This window comes from Hordeum vulgare, chromosome 2H (assembly GCF_904849725.1).
Source record: "Hordeum vulgare subsp. vulgare chromosome 2H, MorexV3_pseudomolecules_assembly, whole genome shotgun sequence".
NCBI classification, from domain to species: domain Eukaryota; kingdom Viridiplantae; phylum Streptophyta; class Magnoliopsida; order Poales; family Poaceae; genus Hordeum; species Hordeum vulgare.
This window is the reverse complement of record NC_058519.1, coordinates 365,464,629-365,483,921: the sequence shown is the minus strand read 5'-3', so window position 1 is coordinate 365,483,921 and position 19,293 is coordinate 365,464,629.

Here is a 19,293-nt window from a genome sequence, read left to right as displayed (position 1 = left end):
TCCAGTTTCTAAACCATTTGTCGGAACGAGGGATATAATATAACGTTGGATAGCTAGAGAAAATGTGCAAGTTCGCCATGTCGAACACTTTTTGAGATTCCTCACGGTTTAAGAGAAATTTTAAAAATGGTGAGCGCCTAATGGGTGCACCGAGCGTATTTTCATGATTTTTTTAAACCACTGGTGGGAATGAATTAAACGATACGGAGGTGGAAAGATATCGTCGAGGTGCAACTTTTTCATGTAGATTACAATCTCTATTTTTATGTTTTGACAACAGTTTCAAATTTACTCCAACATGGAATTTTGTTTTTCAGATTCTTTTGGTTTTTTGATATGGTTTTCTCTATACCTTTTTAATCGTTTGGTGAAATGAGGCGTGTGATAGGGCATTGGAAAGCTATGGAATAAGTGAAACTTTCATATGTTGGGAATTTGTTGAGATTCCTCACGGTTTTAAATGGATTTGAAAATGGTACGACTGCCTATGAGTGACAACGAGTGTATTTTCATAAATTCTTCCAAAATGCTTGTCTGAACGATACGAATGATAGGGTATTCAAAAAGTATCGATGATGCACAACTTTTTCATGTAGAACACTCTCTCCAGTTCCTTACGGTTTAAGAGTAGTTTTCAAATTACTGAAATGCGGACACTTTTTATTGCGGTACCAAAATCAATGCGTAAACTGCATGGGAGAGAAGAACACGGTACTTCATACTGAAGATTGTACTTCATCCAACGGGCAAGCGGACTACATGGTTTCTTTTCGTTGGGCATAAAATTTCAACACGAGAAAGTGGAGTGCACTTCACATTGTACCTGAATGAACTGCAACGCATTATACCTTTTTTTATCGTTGTTAACAGTTTTTGCACTTCACAATTGGAGTATGTGAACCACGACTCTACCAAAAGAAAACTGCATGATTACTTAAAGTGAACCTTATGAGTTATTGTCATCTCTCCAACATTTTTTCACTTCACATTGGACATGAGTGAACCGTGACACTAGATTTTTTCTTCTTGTTTTTATAAGTATAAAGGCATTTTATACTACATGGCTCAGACCAGTGAACTTTATTTTTTCGTTTTCCTAGACCTCTTTAACATTCATACTAGCTTGCATGAATGGGTCAATTTTACTGTATTTTTTTTAAAATTTGCATAGTGAACCATGCAGATTTTATACAACGAACCACAAAGATTTTAACAATGAACTACAAAATTTCATACAATCCATCATTATACACTCATAAGCACTGCACGAGCACCATCAGCGAGCTACAAACAACCTGTATGATTTTGCACCCTATTTTGTACGCAAGTGGGTCATCTAATTTTGTAGAAGTGAACTACATTGGATTTCTAATAACAAGAACACATGAGTTTTGAATTTATCCATACGGTGGGCTTTGTGTACTACACACACCCATTCGATGGACCACGTGCTTCCCGCAAGCGGACTGCTCCTACTTCGAAGGAGAGGAGCTTGATGGGAGAGGCTGGGGAAGATCCTGTCATGGATGTGCAAAGGAGCAGCCACATGGAGTGGCCGATGCGGAGGTGGTACCTCCTTCTATGGCCGCCACGGGAGGTGCAACTGCTTGTTGCACGAGATAAGGGAGCCCTCGACAAGGAGCCATCTTGTCACGAGCAAACTATGGATCAATGGCCAAATATGATAAAAAAAGCTTTCTGAACTGCATGGAGTTTTCACCAAAACTAGGTTGGTGGCCATTGTCTCCATCTCAGAGGGGATAAATTGCAGTTGGGATTTAGGAGAAAGCGGGAGCTTGCACCATGATCCTTCTCTGGGCTGCCCAGATTGGAGACAACCATGCCACACGGGCTAGCTGTAGCAACAGGTGGCCCATGCCCGCCTGCTCCTGCATACTACACGATGTAAAGCTTCCCCATGTGACTATCAAGGGCGGCGGAGTGAGGTCGTGCACGCCGGTGATAGATCCAAGAGGATGAGGGAAGGATATCGGGGTGAGGTCATGTCGATGTCGAATCCGGCCCCCGACGGCCTGAGGGAAAGCACCCTTGCTCCATCTTGGAGGAGGAGGAGGTGTGTAACGCCCAAAATGCGATCCTATTCTTATTTTGGCTCGAGGGCCTCGTCGGGGAAAGAAGCGCATCTCGTCGTTTTGCAAGAATGGACATTGTTACAAGTACATGTCTAGAAGAGATGAGTATATGGAATTGTCTTACACTTGCCACAAGCTACAACATGAACACATCAATACAACAATACATACAAACACCATGTAGAAGAGCAGGGTCCGACTACAGATGAAATCAAACGATAAAAGTACGACGTTCATCCTTGCTATCCCAGGGTGCCGGCCTGGAACCCATCCTATTATCGATGAAGAAGAAGAAGAAACTCCAAATAGAATAATCATCGCGCTGACATCAAAGTATCGCTTTACCTGTACTTGCAACTATTGTCGTAGTAATCTTTTAGACATAGGGACTCAACAATCTCATTTCCAAAGGTATCAAGACTAGCAAAGCTTAATGGGCGAGGTATGACTAAGTGGTGAGGGTGCAGGAAGCAACTAAGAATTTATTGAGGTGGCTAACTTACGAGTACAAGAATAAGAGGGGGGTGATCTATGCATATCGGAGTGAAGTAATAGTGATCTCGATCTATTAGTATCTCGTTCTCATGACACGACGGATAAGAGAAGCGTACGGTGGCCTGATAGACATCGCCCGAGTTGCCCCGGGTTCGCCCTGCACGGTGCTCTAGTTTGGACCAACACTCATGAGGAGCACTGGCCCGGGGGTTGATTAATTATCCGCGGGTGTGGACGGGTCCCGATGCTTTTTATTAGTTATTAGGCAAATATAGTACCAATGTTGGGCCTTGAAAAAAGAGTTTTATCCAAAAATGAAAAGCAAGGGGGTTCCCATAACACCCGAAGCATGTTAGGATCATTCAATATGGAACTTAACACCGGTAGCCGAAACTAAGGCGAAAAAAGCAAAACAAAACACCCAACCAAAAGGCCAAGCCTTCCGCCTTTTACCAAGTATACAGGTGCATTAAATTAAATAACAATAATACAATGATATAACAAGGAACACATGTTTTAACATGGAAGCGACTACACCTGCAAGTAGCAATGCTATGAGAAGGCTGAGCAAGCGGTACATAGCAAAACAGTGGTTTTGTTGGGATGTGGAGGGGTTAGAGGCTTTTTCATGGCAATGTTTGGAGGCTGACATTTAAGTGGTAGGCAGCGAGACATAGCGAAAGAAACGAGACAACTAGCATGGCAATGATAGTAATAGTATCTAGGGAAATGACCATCTTGCCTGTGATACCGCTTGGAAGAAGAAGAATCCGTGAAGCAGATGAACCAACGTAGTCGAACGAATCCTCACACTTCGAAGCGGTTCAGAACTCTATCAAGAAGAAACAATTTGGATACAACAATCAACACACGGTAAACACCACAACATATGCATAACATGGTGTGCAAGCAATTTTGATGCATGTCCATTTAATTACGCATCACATGACAAGCAAAACAATTTATTACTACACATTAAATGAAGCTCAATATGCAACGAGTTGCATATTGATGAAAATCCATATTAGGATTATTTAGTTCACCTCCGTTTAGGTACACGACAATGTTAAATGTAGTTAAACATGGCAAGAGATGAAGCATAAATAAACTCCAATATCTAGGCATTTTAAATGAGGTCGGAAACAACTTATAGTATCTTTGAAATTACCCCATATCTTAATTTCTAAATTGGTATAGATCTGTACTAAACACATTTTAAATTATTAAACAGCAAAATAAATTCGACCTTGAGATTCTACACGTCATTCTAATCGATTTACATATATAGGTCATCTAAAAGGAGCTACGGGTTAAAATATATGAGCAACACGAGTTGATATGCCATGAATGCAAAATGCACGCAAATGACAACCGCAAATGTTAAAACATGGATCCACAAGATATTACGAACGTACATAAAATTCTAGGCAAGTTTAAATGAGGCGGGAACAACGGATAACAATTACGAAAAATTCCCCATATGCAAATTAAGATTCGGTATTGTTCTCCCTATAGCACATTTTAAGAGTTATTAAACAACAAAATAAGTGCTACCATGATATTCGACACATTTTTCTAGCCAAGTTATATATGAAACATTTTAATCGGAGCTACAGTTATTTAGTTATGACATAAACCGTTTTAACATGTAATTTGGGCAAATTAAAAGAAAACAGCAAGTTAAACATTTTTAGCATGGTTGAAAGTTGGATATTGTTAAAATACTTGAAATTCTAAGAATTTTTCATGTATGAAATTTATAAATCCGACGCACGGTTATGTTGTTACGAACTAAATCATTTTAATATGGCATCATGCAAATTAATGCAAACTGCAGGTTTAAATCTTAATAATTAACATGTGTGAAAATTGCAAATTCTTAAACTACATAAAATTCTGGACGTTTTACATGCCTATGGTTTTTACATGCGATGCACGGTTAATTAATTATTGTGATTTTAAAATCATGGGTTTTTCTGAAATTATTAAAGCACTCGAAATTAGGGAAATTCGCTGTGCAGAAAAAAAACTATTCATGGGCCAAAAGAGAGATATCTAGGCCTATACAAGAGTGAGCACAAAATGTCTAAACAACACCCTAGGTGACATTTAGCGGCGGAGAGGAACTCGGGCCTCACCTCATGGGCCAAAGGTCCAGTTCGGTGAAGGTGGCTGAGGTTGACTTTGGACTGGGCTAGCGGGGACGCTGCTGGGCAGGGGTGCAGCGCTTGGTGGGGCGAGTCCGGCCCACATGCAGGGCAGCGGTCGCAGGGCAGCGGGCGCACGACATCGCTCCCTCAAGCGCTGGAGGCACACGGTGGCGGCGGCTCCCGGCAAGCGGCGGCGCATGGTAGACGCAACTGATCGGACGAATGGATCTGGCACGCCTTGGTCGGATCTAGCCGGATCTAACCAGTGACAAGGGCCCGGGGACCTCCTCGGGGCGGCGCCATGGAGTTCTGCTCTTGTGATGAAGAGGCGACGGCAAGGTTAGTGAGAGAGAGAGAAAGGAGAAGAGAGGATGTGAGGGAGAGGGAGATCTGGCGGGGTTGACCTGGCTGGCTCCGGCGAGCGGCCAGCGGGGCTGGCGGGGACGAGGCTCGGGTGGCGCGGTGGCGCGCATGCCATGGAAGTGGCTCACGTGGAGAGCTCGGGCACGAGCTCTCAGGTGGCTCCGGGGATGCGCATCGCTGGTTTATGACCGAGAGCGTGCCGAGTGTGGGCCTCGCGGGCCATGGCGGCTTGAAGCTGGCCAAGGGAGCATGGCGGCACGGGGTGACCTAGAGCGGTGGTTGGGTGGTTGCCAAGGGGTCGTGGCAGATGAGGCCGGCACTAAAACTAGGCAGAGGTGAGAGGAGGCCATTTTTGGCACGTGGCGGTGGCTTTAATGGGAGCGGTTAGGGTTTCAGGGTTTTTGGGGCGTTTCGAGCCCTCCGATTGCGATCGAACGGCTCCGGTTGCGCCCTAGGGTTAGGTAGGCCTAGGTGGGCTGGTTGGGATATGTGGGGAAGATTGTGGGTTGAGATGAGAGGGAGGTTTGTGGCCCGACACGTAGTTTTAAAAATAAAAACGTCCGGCAATTAAACCAGCTATAGTGTCGCTATATATTTAACGGTTCGGATATCAAACAGACTCCAATTGCGATGAAATTTGGCACACAACCTACGAACATTAAAATAAGACCAGACGCAAACTTTCAACACAATCTGAGAAGTTCATACCCACACTTATAGAAAAAAAACATATAAATGATGTTGCGGGCGCATCCATGTGCGGTTCGTCTCTAAACGGTCAACGACAAGAACGGAGAGAACCGACAACTACGAACGGATGCAACTTTTGAAAAAATGACAACACTTGAGTGTCGATGTAATGCACATGATGCACTTGATGCCATGATGAATGCGACAACCAAATAATTACAGGGCGACAATGGAATAAAAGGGGAATCTTCTGGAGCGTCGGTTCTGGGCTGTTACAACTCTCCTACACTAAAAAAGATCTCGCCCCGAGATCTAAGAATGAAAAGGGGAAGAGGAAGAGGAAAGAGGAATGGAAGAGGTAAAACTTAGTTGCTTATTTGACAAACGAGTGATACCAACGAATCTTGGAGTTTGCAAAGAGATGAAAAATGACATCAAGAACAAGCAAGAATTCAAAAGAAATTTCGACAGCACTCCGGTAGGAAAGAGAGAAAAAATGATAAGATGGAAAGAACTTGAATAGATTTCACAACAATCCAATTAAATGGATAAGCAAGGAAAGAACATGATCTTGACAAAAATAAGATAATGGATAAAAGAGAGAAACACCACAAAGCCTCCGGAGCAAGGAATAGAAACTACATTATTGGGGAGAAAAGAATGGAGAAGAAAATGAAAACTTCCACCACAATTGGATTTGAGAAGCATCCTTACAAGAAAAATTGAACAGAGTTGTTGTAAAAAAAAAGAACAAGCTTGTTGTGGGCTTATTGAGACCATCTCAAATAATGAGGTGGCAATCGGCCACAAATGGAAACAAGGATTGCTTGGAAGCAACAAGATATGCAAACTTATTTCTCCAAGAGGATACATTGAGAAATTGGATCAATAATAATCATATAATAGCAACAATCCTTAGGAAAAGCTTAAGGTGAAATCCAATCGAAGATAAGCTCAATGAAGAAACCATGGGTTGAAAATATCCCATGATCAAAGAATTTGGTAGGTTTAGTTATCTCATTCTTGAAACAAATTCTCTTCGAGACTCCTCATGAGTAAAGAATGCTATAACACCACCTCAAATGGGTAATGGAGGAAGAATTGCTCTTTGAAATGCAAGAGAAAGAACACTTGAGGTTATCCAACAAGATTCTTGAAGAACACCTTGAGAAAGGATTACAACCTTGGAGAACCACCCTCAAGAGCCTCCATATACAAAAGAATGATCAAAAGAAATGAAGGTTGAAAAGAATAAGATTATGACCTTGCAAAGACTTGGATGAAGCTTCACGAAGAGATAATTAAGAAAACTTGGAACTCCCGAAAGAAAAGATGAAGCACTTGGGATAAATAATTTTACATTATGAAGAACTCCGAAAGAAAGATTGAAATCACCAAAAGGAAACAAGAATAGGAATTATGTTAGGCTTATCCTTCATCAAGTTAAATTGATGACAAGCAATGGATTTAGCATATGCATTATTCTTCTTAAAAAGATTGGAGAGAGAAATAGACCACAAAGTTGAAGAAATCCTGAAGGAAGCACCTGTAGAATTAGAACGAATGAAAGAGGATAATAGAAATGAACTGGCCTACATAAGGACAAAGAGAGCATGATTCGATTAGAGAATGCTTGAACAAGCCACCGGTTAGAATTTCAAACGAATGAGGAAATTTTGCATGAATGGAAAAACACAAGACGAAGAGACCATGATCCACCTGAAGAATTGAGAACATATGGGGATATTAGAAATGAATGGAATGCATGACAACGAAGAGATCACAATCCGACTAGTAGCAGACTTGAATGAAGCACCGGAATAATTGAGATACGGACGAAGGGACAACAATTGAGAAGAATTTGAGAAGGAAAGCTAAAAGGTGAGAACGAGGATATCTTCTGAAATGATGGCCTTCGGAGGATCGTGAAAAGAAAACAACTCTGAAATGCACCGGGTAGATATGGAAGGACTCATGGTTGAAACAATTGAGAGGATAACACGAAGCTGAGCTGACAATCTTCAAAAAATGGACAAGATTAATAGAAACCCTCCTTCGGTCTTCCGAGCTGAGAATGATGACGAGAACGCCACCACGAATTACTAAGACACTCCGTAATGATGAACAAGGAAAGTTGAGCCAATAGTGAAAATTAATTTCCGGAAAGGATTACAGGAGCAAGATAAGATCCTAGAAAACCTGTGAGTTATGGGCCCATTGGAAAAGAACACCGTTGAAAAGATTGCTTAGAAGAGATATTGCACCTGTACACATTAAAACTTGATGAGGTTGAGAACCTCGAAATAATTGAAAGGATTTGAAATGAAACATGAATCTTGTGAGATCTTGAGCACTCCGGATATAATAGAGAGGGATGAATAAATAAGAGAGGCTTGGATAAGAATTTACAACACAGAAATAATTGAAAGAATGAAAATATGATGAACACAGAAAGCTTGAATTGAATCCACCAGAGAAGAACACAAAAACGAAACAATGATGAACTCGCGACTCTTGAGAATCTACACAATGAAGCACCGAATACAACTCCAAAGAGAAGATAGCGGAAGCAATAATGAAAGAAAGGTACAAGGATGATAATTGAATAACAAAAGATAAAAAGGGTGGGAGGGTGGGAAAAACAAAGATAACATGGGACAGAGGAGACAAAATTCGAAAAGAATTACGAGGATTGATCTTGGAAATATTAGAAATGATTGAATTATCTTGAAGGGAAGCCCTCTAGCTGGAAAATAATTCACATGAAGACTCCGGCTTGAAAAGAATTGATAAGACAACTTGATTGAGCAAAATAATTAATTAGCACTCCCATAGAAATATGAGAACACCGCTTTGGAAATATATGAGATCACACTTGACACTGAAGCAACTCGAATTACCATACTCCAAGAAAACAAAGGATGATGCTTATGAAACAAGCCGAAAACAAATTCATGACAGATATTCCGCTCGATATTTTCGTGATAAGGTTCACACAGGCTCGATCGTACATTGGATTGTCATATTGTAATGGCGCTCGAATATGCTCCCTAGGCACAACGAAATACAAGGCTTGACAGAGCATATACGATGATATATATCGAGACTGTCCTTTGTAAGAAAGACCATGAAGAAACAAATCCACTAGATTCCCACCTAGGAACTCCCGAAATTTTCTGGATATGCCTTCGGGTGCATGGATACAAGGAGTAAAATCCATCACTCAACTCCTAGCAATAACAGTACCCGTCCAGTGTATCACATCTGTCAACATATAACTAGAGATCTCGGAAACTCATCAAGCTCAGACCCTCGTAATCACAATGGTACCAAATATGGCAGTACATCCGGACGCTCTCCACCAGTACTGGGATGCCAGACTCCTCTCGCCACAAAGAGTATTGAAACAATTTCGAACATCCACCGTCGTGAGATACTAAGGAAACTAAACGATAACGATGTGTCAAGAATCCCCTAGAGCTCAACTCCTCGATAACAGGAGGCACCAAGTTAGAACTCCGTCACATTGACATCATATAGATTCCAAAATACCACGTGATCCTAAATATTTTTTGATTGATAAGAGGAGTAGAACTAAAATTCCTATGCCGAAATCCCTCACGAGAGCATAGAAGAGGAGTAAAAATAATCCTACTCTCTGATATATATATATAGACACAAACTAGTTTTTTCACTAGACTCAACTCAGCCAAGTTCGATCAATCAAGGGGGCTCATAGGTCGGTACTGCTCTGATACCAACTTTTAACGCCCAAAATGCGATCCTATCCTTATTTTGGCTTGAGGGCCTAGACAAGGATAGAAGCGCATCTCTTTGTTTTGCAAGAATGGATATCATTACAAGTACATGTACAAAACAGATGAGTATATGGATTTGCCTTACACTCATCATAAACAACATCATGAACATATCAATACAACAATACAAACAAACACCATATAGAAGAGCAGGGTCTGACTATGGACAAAATTAAATGACAAAAGAATGACGCCATCCTTGCTATCCCAGGCTACCGACGTGGAACCCATCCTATGATCGAAGAAGAAGAAGAAGAAGAAACTCCAAATAGAACAATTGTCATGCTCACGTCAAATTATCGCTTTACCTATACATGCAACTGTTGTTGTACTAATTTGTGAGCCACACGGACTCAACAATCTCATTTCCAAAGGTATCGAGACTAGCAAAGCTTAATTGGCGAGGTATGGTTAACTGGTGAGGATGCAGCAAGCAACTAAGCATTTATTGAGGTGGCTAACTTACGAGTACAAGAATAAAAGGGGGGTGATGTATGCATAACGGAGTGAACTAATAGTGATCTCAAAGTGAACCTGAACACCTACTTACATCAAACATAACCCCATCGTGTCCTCTTCCGGATGCATAACTCATAAGAAAAGACAGTCACGGTTACGCACACAGTTGGCATATTTTAATTATGTTTGCTTCAAGTTTTCTAGAACCGGATGTCAAACAAAGTTTCCAAGTTGCCACATAACTGCGGGCACGGCTCTCATAAAGATTTAACCCTATAGGGGTGCTCCAACTAGTCAATCACAAACTACCGCACGCTGTGTTGGAAACCTCGACCGCAGAAAACCCATGATCTCCTTGGATTCGTGGTGGAAAACCTCAACCTCGAGAAAGCCCAAAGTATCCTCGGAAGCCCTCGCATAGGTTGCTCGAGAAAGGTAAAACAAATCCAGCAAGGCCACCCGACGTGTCGACTATTCTGATAAGAGTTGCTTATCTCGTTCTGAGGACACGATGGATAAGCGAAGCGTATGGTGACCTAATAGACATCTCCCGAGTTGCCCCGGGTTGGCCCCGCACAGTGCTCTACTTTGTACCAACACTCATGAGGAGCACTAGCCCGGGGTTGATTAATTATCCGCGGGTTCCGGCGGGTCCCTATGTGAAAGAACATGGATGTTGCCAAGAGGGGGTGTGTGAATAGGTGCTCTAAAATAATTACGATTTAGGCTTGAAAGATGCGGAATAAATTTAACGTTTAATTTTTCAAGCACAAACCCTAAAACTACTGGGCTCATCTATGTGCATTAACAACTTATGCTAAGCAAGATAAACAGGTAAGTGGTAGCAAGATACATAACAAGAAACAATATGGCGATCACAAACTATAGTGCATAAGTAAAGGGCTCGGGTAAGAGATAACTGAGGCACGCGGAGATGACGATGTATCCCGAAGTTCACACCCTTGTGGATGCTAATCTACATTTGGAGCGGTGTGGAGGCACAATGCTCCCCAAGAAGTCACTAGGGACACCGTAATCTTCTCACGCCCTTGCACAATGTAAGATGCCGTGATTCCACTAAGGGACCCTTGAGGTGGTCACCAAACCAATACAAACAAGGTTGGGGTAATCTCCACAACTTAATTGGAGGCTCCCATCAACACCAGAAGCTTGACCACAATGGACTGTGGCTCCGAGATGACCTCAAATGCTCGGGGCAATCTCCACAACCTAATTGGAGACCCTGACGCTTGTCGGGAGCATTATACCACAATGATTGTGCTTCAAGGCACCACCAAGCTTCTAGGATGCCAAATCATCCACGAAGAACAATCTCTAGGGTACCAAGCACCCAAGGGTAATAAGCTTCTAAAACTTTTTAACCTCCATGTATAATCATGAAGAACTCAAACCGGTGCAACTAATGCAATGGAAAGAACACATGAAGTGGTAAAGTCCCTCACACTCAAATCCCTCCATGACAAAAAAATCAATGGAGGAATATGAGAGAAAGAACAAGGAGCTCACAAAGAATTCCAAGATCAAGATCCAAGGGGATCCCCTAACACAGAGGAGAAAGTGATTGGTGGAAATGTGGATCTAGATCTCCTCTCCCTTTTCCCTCAAGAAGTAGCAAGAATCATTGGAGGGATTGAGAGTTAGTAAGCTCAAAGAAGGTGAACAATGAGGGGCAACTACGAGCTCAACGGTTAAAGAACCATTGGGGAAGAAGACCACCTTAAATAGGCCCCTCGAAATCCAACCGTTATGCACTCGACCAGTGCACAAGTGGTAGTACAGCTCATGTGTGTGGTACTTCCGCTGGAACGGAAGTTTTAGGGAAAACGTGCAAAACGGCAGAAACCTCGAGACAGTAGTGTCACGGGAGCGGTACTACAGCCCTTCCCAGCGGTACTTACGCTCGGAAGCAGTAAGACTCCAGAACCTAAAAAAAAGCGGTAGTACCACGGGGGCGGTAATACTGCTAAGAACCGCCGCTACAAATAATTGCTAAACATAACAGAAAAAGGGAACGTAAGAAAAAATGAGGCCGGAAGTAGGGAGCAGCAGTACCGCCCAAGCTATCGTACCGCTCTACTCCCAGCGGTACTTCCGCCCAAGCTGTAGTACCGCTCTACTCCCAGCGGTACTTTCGTTTACCAGGAATCAAGAGGAGACTCTCGCATAGAAACTGCCATAACTTTTGCGTATGAGCTCCGAATTGAGCAAACTCAAGCTTGTTGAATAGCACATGATGAGTACTATCCATGTTGGTTATCTTAAAAACATGCAGTTATGAAAAATCCAATGATATAGAGACGTGAAACCTATATGAAAGAAGAAACAACAAAAACTCCAACATAAAAAACATCATATCAAATGCACATGAACTCCGTTTTCGATGAACTCGAGCTTGTCATAAAGATGATCGTAAGTTCTAAAACTCACAATGAGAAACACCAAACAAGAACCAAGAAATATGATGCAAGGATGCAAATGGTTTGAGGTCTCAATGTACGATAAAATCAAGCTACTCACTTGAGAGCCCCCGTTGAGAGTACGACAATCTATTCTAAATAGAAAAACCTATCAAGGGCAAACCTATTCTTGCACATAGTCCACTTGAGCTAGATGATGATGACCTTGACTTCCTCAAGATGGACAACCTTTCTTAATTGCGTTGGCTTGATGAGAACTAGTTCATTGCTCCCCCATACTCACTATGGGTGAGCCACTCTTCACCACATCTTCACAAGTCCATTGCCACCACAATGGACGACAAGTTTTAAGCATGACATCTTCGTGATGCTCCACCTGAACTTGTACACCGCAATCTTGGTGACGATGACCACTTGATGTCATCCTTCATGGGTTGAGTGAGATCTTGCTCTTGACGCAAGCCCATGGAAACACACCTAACCACACATAGAACTCTTACGAAGACCATGGGTTAGTACACAATAGCGTAATGGACAATGCTCACCATACCAAGGGATTGCTTGACCCCTCTCGGTACATATTGTACACTTTCTATGTTGATCAACTAGATTTACTCTTTGTCTCAGTCTTGATCAGCCTTGTGTATTTATGACCATTCTTTGGATAATACCTTGAATACCACCTTTGTCATCATATAAACTCCTTGAAACCAATAGATGGACTTCCAGAAGTTCCTATGGAAAAATCCTTCGAATATAACTTAAGATAAACATTAGTCCATAGGGATTGTCATCAATTACCAAAACCACATATGGAGAAATATGCTCTAACAATATGCTTTTTATTAGTTATTAGGCAAATATAGTACCAACGTTGGGCCTTGCCAGAAGAGTTTTATCCCAAAATGAAAATCAAGGGGGTGCCCATAACACCTCAAGCATGTTAGGAGCACTCAATATGGAACTTAACACCGGTAGCCAAAACTAAGGAGGCAAAAGCGGAACAAAACACCTAGCCAACTGGACAAGCCTTCCACCTTTTACCAGGTATATAGGTGCATTAAATTAAATAGCAATAATATGGTGATATAACAAGGAACCCATGTTTTCACATGGAAGCGACTGCACCTACAACTAGCAACGCTATGAGAAGGCTGAGCGAGCGGTACATAGCCAAATAGTACTTTTATTAGGATGTGGAGGGGTTAGAGGCTTTTCATGACAATGTTGGGAGGCTAACATTTAAGTGGTAGGAAGCAAGCCATAGAGAAAGAAACGAGACAACTAGCATGGCAATGATAGTAATGATATCTAGGGAAATGATTATCTTGCCCAGATCCCGCTTGGAAGAAGAATGCATCCGTGAAGCTGATGAACCAACGTAGTCGAACGAATCCTCACACTTCGAAGTGGTTCAGAACTCTATCGAGAAGAAACAATTAAGAAACAACAATCAACACACGGCAAACACCACAATATATTCATGACATGGTGTGCAAGCAATTGTGATGCATGCCCATTTAATTATGCACGACACAACAATCACAACCATTTATTACTACACATTCAATGCAGCTCAATATGCAACGAGTTGCATATTGACGAAATTCCATATTTGGATTACTTAGTTCACTCCCGTTTAGGTACATGACAATGTTAAATGTTGTTAAACATGGAAAGTGGTGAAGCATAAATAAACTACATTATCTAGGCATTTTAAATGAGGTCGGAAAAAACTTATAGTATCTCCAAGATCACCCCATATGTTAATTTTGAAATTGGTACAGATCTATAAACACATTTTATATTATTAAACAACAAAATAAAGTGAAAAATGTGATTCTACACGTGATTCTAGTCGATTTACATATATAGGTCATCTAAAATGGAGCTACGGGTTAAAATATATGAGCAACACGAGATGATATGCCATGAATGCAAAATGCATGCAAATGACAGCCACAACAAGTTAAAATGTGGATCCACAAGATATTATGAAACTACATAAAATTCTAGGCAAGTTTAAATGAGGCCGGCACAACAAACAACAATTCTGGAAATTCCCCATATGCAAATTAAGATTCGGTATTGTTCTTCCTATAGCACAATTTTAAAGTTTTTAAACAGCAAAATAAGTGCTACCATGTTATTCTACACATTTTTCAAGCGAAGTTACATATATGAAACATTTTAATCGGAGCTACGGTTATTTAGTTATGACAGAAACCGTTTTAACATGGCAATTGTGCAAATTATAAGAAAACAACAAGTTAAATATTTTTAGGATGGTTAAATGTTGGATATTGTTAAACTACTCAAAATTCTAAGCATTTTTCATATATGATGTTTTTAAATCTCATGCACGGTTATGTTGCTGCTAATTAGATAATTTTAATATTGCATCACACAAATTAAGGCAAACCGCGGGTTTAAATATTTTTAACATGTGTGAAAATTGCAAATTATTAAGCCACATCAAATTCTGTACATTTTACATGTCTATGGTTTTTACATGTGATGCACAGTTAATTAATTATTGTGATTTTAAAATCATTGGTTTTTCTTAAATTATTAAAGTATTGGAAATTAGATAAATTTGCTCGGGAGAAGAGAAAAACTATTCATGGCCCGAAATCGAGATCTCTCGGCCTATACACTAGTGAGCGCAAAATATCTAAACATCGGCCTCGACGTCATTTAGCGGCACAGAGGAATTCGGGCCTGACCTCATGGGCCAAAGGTCCAGTTCTGTGAAGGGGGTTGCTGTCGACTTGGGCTTGGCTGGAGGGGACACTGCTAGGTGATACGTCTCCAATGTATCTATAATTTTTAATTGTTCCATGCTACTATATTATTTGTTTTGGATGTTTTATATGCATTTATATGCTGTTTTATATTATTTTTGGGACTAACCTATTAATCTAGAGCCTAGTGCCAGTTTATGTTTTTCCACATTTTTGAGTATTGCAGATAAGGAATATTAAACGGAGTCCAAATGGAATAAAATCTTGAGGAAGGTTTTTCTTGGACCAGAAGACACCCAAGAGACTTAGAGTAGGGGGCAGGGCATTTGTCGGGAGGCCACAAGCCTGCAGGGCGCGCCCTGGAGGGGGGCGCCCCCTGGCTTATGTCCCCCCTGCAAGTCTCCTAACCCTATTCTTTGGCCTCTAAATGCCCAAATATTCCCGTATCACCGAAAAGAGCAACGGAAATACTTTTACGCCGTCGGGAGCCTCTGTTCCCATGAGATCCAATCTGAGAGCCTTTTCCGGTAATCTGTCGGAGAGGGAATTGATCATGGAGGGCATCTACATCAACCCCATTGCCCCTCCGATGATGTGTGAGTAGTTCACCACAGACCTATGGGTCCATAGCTAGTAGCTAGTTGGCTTCTTCTCTTTCTTTGATCTTCAATACCATGTTCTTCATGATCTTCATGGAGATTTATGCGATGCAATACTCTTTTGTGGTGTGTTTGTCGAGATCCGATGAATTGTGAGTTTATGTTCAGATTATCTATGAATATTATTTGAGTCTCTTCTGAATTCTTATATGCATGATTTCATATCATTGCAAGTCTTTTCGAATTATTGGTTTGGTTTGGCCAACTAGAATGGTAATTCTTGCAATAGGGGAAGTGCTTAGTTTTGGGTTCAATCTTGCGGTGTCCTCACCCAGTGACAAAGTAGGGGTAGCGAGGCACATATTGCATTGTTGCCATCAAGGATACAAATATAGGGTTTTCATCATATTGCTTGAGTTTATCCCTCTACATCATGTCATTTTATTTAATGCATTACTCTGTTCTTCATGAACTTAATACTCTAGATGCACGCAGGAGTCGGTCGAGCTGCGGAGTAATAGTAGTAGATGCAGAATTGTTTCAGTCTACTTGACACGGACGTGATGCCTATATGCATAATCATTGCCTTAGATATCTTCATAATTATTCGCTTCTCTATCAATTGCTGACAGTAATTTGTTCACCCGCCATACTATTTTCCTTTATGAGAGAAGCCTATAGTGAAACCTATGGCCCCCAGGTCTATTTTCCATATTATATTTTTCAGATCTATAAGCCAAAAATACCAAAAATACTTTGCTGCAATTTATTTACTTTTATTTCCACAATCTTCTTTATCTATCTCTACCAGATCACATACTTGCAAATAACTCCGAAGGGATTGATAACCCCTTTATAGTGTTGGGTGCAAGTGTTTGATTGTTTGTGTAGGTACTACTATTGGGGCCTTGCTTGTTCCTCCTACTAGATCTATACCTTGGTTCTCGACAAACCGAGGGAAATTCTTATCTATTTCACTGCATCAGCCTTTCCTCTTCAAGGGAAAACCAACGCAAGCTCAAGAGGTAGCAAGAAGGAGTTCTGGCGCCATTGCCGGGGAGGATACATAGCAAGATCAAGCCTACCAAGTACCCATCACAAAATCATCTCTTGCATTTACTTTATTTTCCTTTTGCCTCTCTTTTTTCTCACCCCACTTCTAAAACAATTTTCAGAAAATACCAAAAAGATTTGCTGGTTTATTCGCCTTTTTCTCGCCGGATCTCTTTTTGTCTACTTGTGCTACCATGTGCCTTCTATTTGCTTGTATCTTTTCTTGCTAAAAATCTATTGATATGGATCCTCATCCACTTGCTAATATTTTCAAGAGATACAATTATGATGAACTAATTGCTAGTGACTTGAGTGTACTTGTTTATCTCTATGAAGTTTTGCTTGAGATTCGTGAATTTGAAAATTGTGACGAAGTGATTCACGATGTTTCCTTGAATGAAAAGCATGATTTCAATGATATCGTTATAAATTCTATTAATATCAGTTGTGCTAATGATATGCAAACCCACAAGCTTGGGGATGCTATATTTTTATTGAGTTTGCCATGACCACTACTTATTGCAATGATCATGAAGGGGGTGATAATGCTTTTTATGATCTTGATAATTTATTTAATACTCTTGATGATTATGATATTGAAAGTGGGTTTGGAAGAGTGTAAACTTTAGGCATTATTGATCCCACTATTTTGGAGAGTTTTCAATCTTATGAAATTTTTGATAGAAATGGGTTTGGAGAGGTTATGACTTTAGTTAATGATAATCCCATTATTTTGGAAGTGTCAACTTTGCATGCATGTGGACCATTGTCACGTCCCTGATCCCTAATAGAGTATAGCAAGTTTGTGCTCATATCCTCTTCATTGCATCCAAGAAAATGAAATGAAATCAAAAGCAAAGCAAAGAAAACAAAAGCAAACCCTAGCAACTCTATATTCAAAAGCAATTCAAATTTGGTGGCAAATTAAAAATTCCAAAATGGCCATTAGAAAAGTTCATCATTTCTGATAAATGTTGAAAACAAAATATTAGGGGTGAAATATATTTTCAAAGTGCTTTCGACATTTTAAATTAAAGTTAAAAGCTATTGAAATCAACTATATAATTAATTTCAAATAACCCAAAGTTTTCAAAAATGCTGAAACTTTTATATATGTTTGGAAATATTCCAAATAACACTTGAGCATGTTTCAAACTATTTTAGGAATAGTTTGGAGCCAAAAATAAAACAAAACGATATCAGAAATGTTTTAACAGAAACAGAAAACAGAAAAAATGAAAATACCTTACCTGTCGCTTACCTGGCCCACGCCAAAGCTCCTCCTCTGTTGTCTACATTCTGCTAATCGGCAGCAGGAGGTGTCCGCCGCTCCCTCCGGTGCGGCCACGCACCTGCGTGCCTGCCTAGCCGCCGCTTCGCGCTCGCGAGGAAGGACAAGCCTCCCGCGACCTCCTCCCATGCTTTCCCCCTCCTCATTCGCCCCCTGTTCACCCTTCTCTCGGTCGCCATTAGATCCCGAGCTGAGCTCGAGCTCGCCATCGCTCCAGCCCCTCTCCCTCTCACCTGAGCTACGCAATAGCTTCGCCTTGGTCTCCTGAAGCTCTCCAACCATATGCTCGACGCTGAGAACCCCTGAGACGTCGTGACGCCATCGTCTTCAACCTTGGATCCCCGGAGCTCGCCGCCGTCGTTCTTCCTCCTCAGATCGTTCCCGAGCCCGCTCTCGTCGCCTCTGCATTCCCTGTGAGCTCAGGGTGCTTTCCCCCTCATTTCCCCCCTACGATCCTGAGTTCTAGGCCCCGATTCCACCGGAGCCCGACGAGATCCGCCGCAGGACCTCGTCACTGGTTGCTCTCCGGTGATCGGCTGGTCATTTTGAGGCTACCAGCAGCATCAGTGCACCGCATAGATGCCGTAGGAGCTAAGCCCTGACCCTCCTAGCCTCTGGATCAATGATCCCGATGGTGCCCGAACTCCGGCAACCGCTGAGCTTGTCGCCAGCGTCATCTCCGGTGGTTTCAGCCCCCGTTCTTTGCAAAAATGTATGTGCGATCCAGCGACCGATCATCTGGTGCCCTCCGCCGTGTGTTTGGTCACCGGAATAGCAAACCCGAGGCCCTCCGTCGTTCTGGTGGTCGCCGGAGCCTCGCCGCCGGTGGGTTTGACCGCATCGCCGGTGGGGTTGACTCCCGTGAGTCTTTGGCAAGTGGGGCCAGCCCCGTGACTAATTAAGTTTAGTCAAAATAAAAATAAAAATTATATTAAAAGTTAAATAGTCACTAACTTGTGGGTCCAGCTCTGTTAATTAGCTAATTAAGTTTAAACTTAATCTAAAAACTGGCCAGAGTCACTGACCAGTGGGTCCCACTGGTCAGGTTTGACTTTCAACGGCGAGCTGACCTGCTGATGTCATGCTGATGCAATAAATCT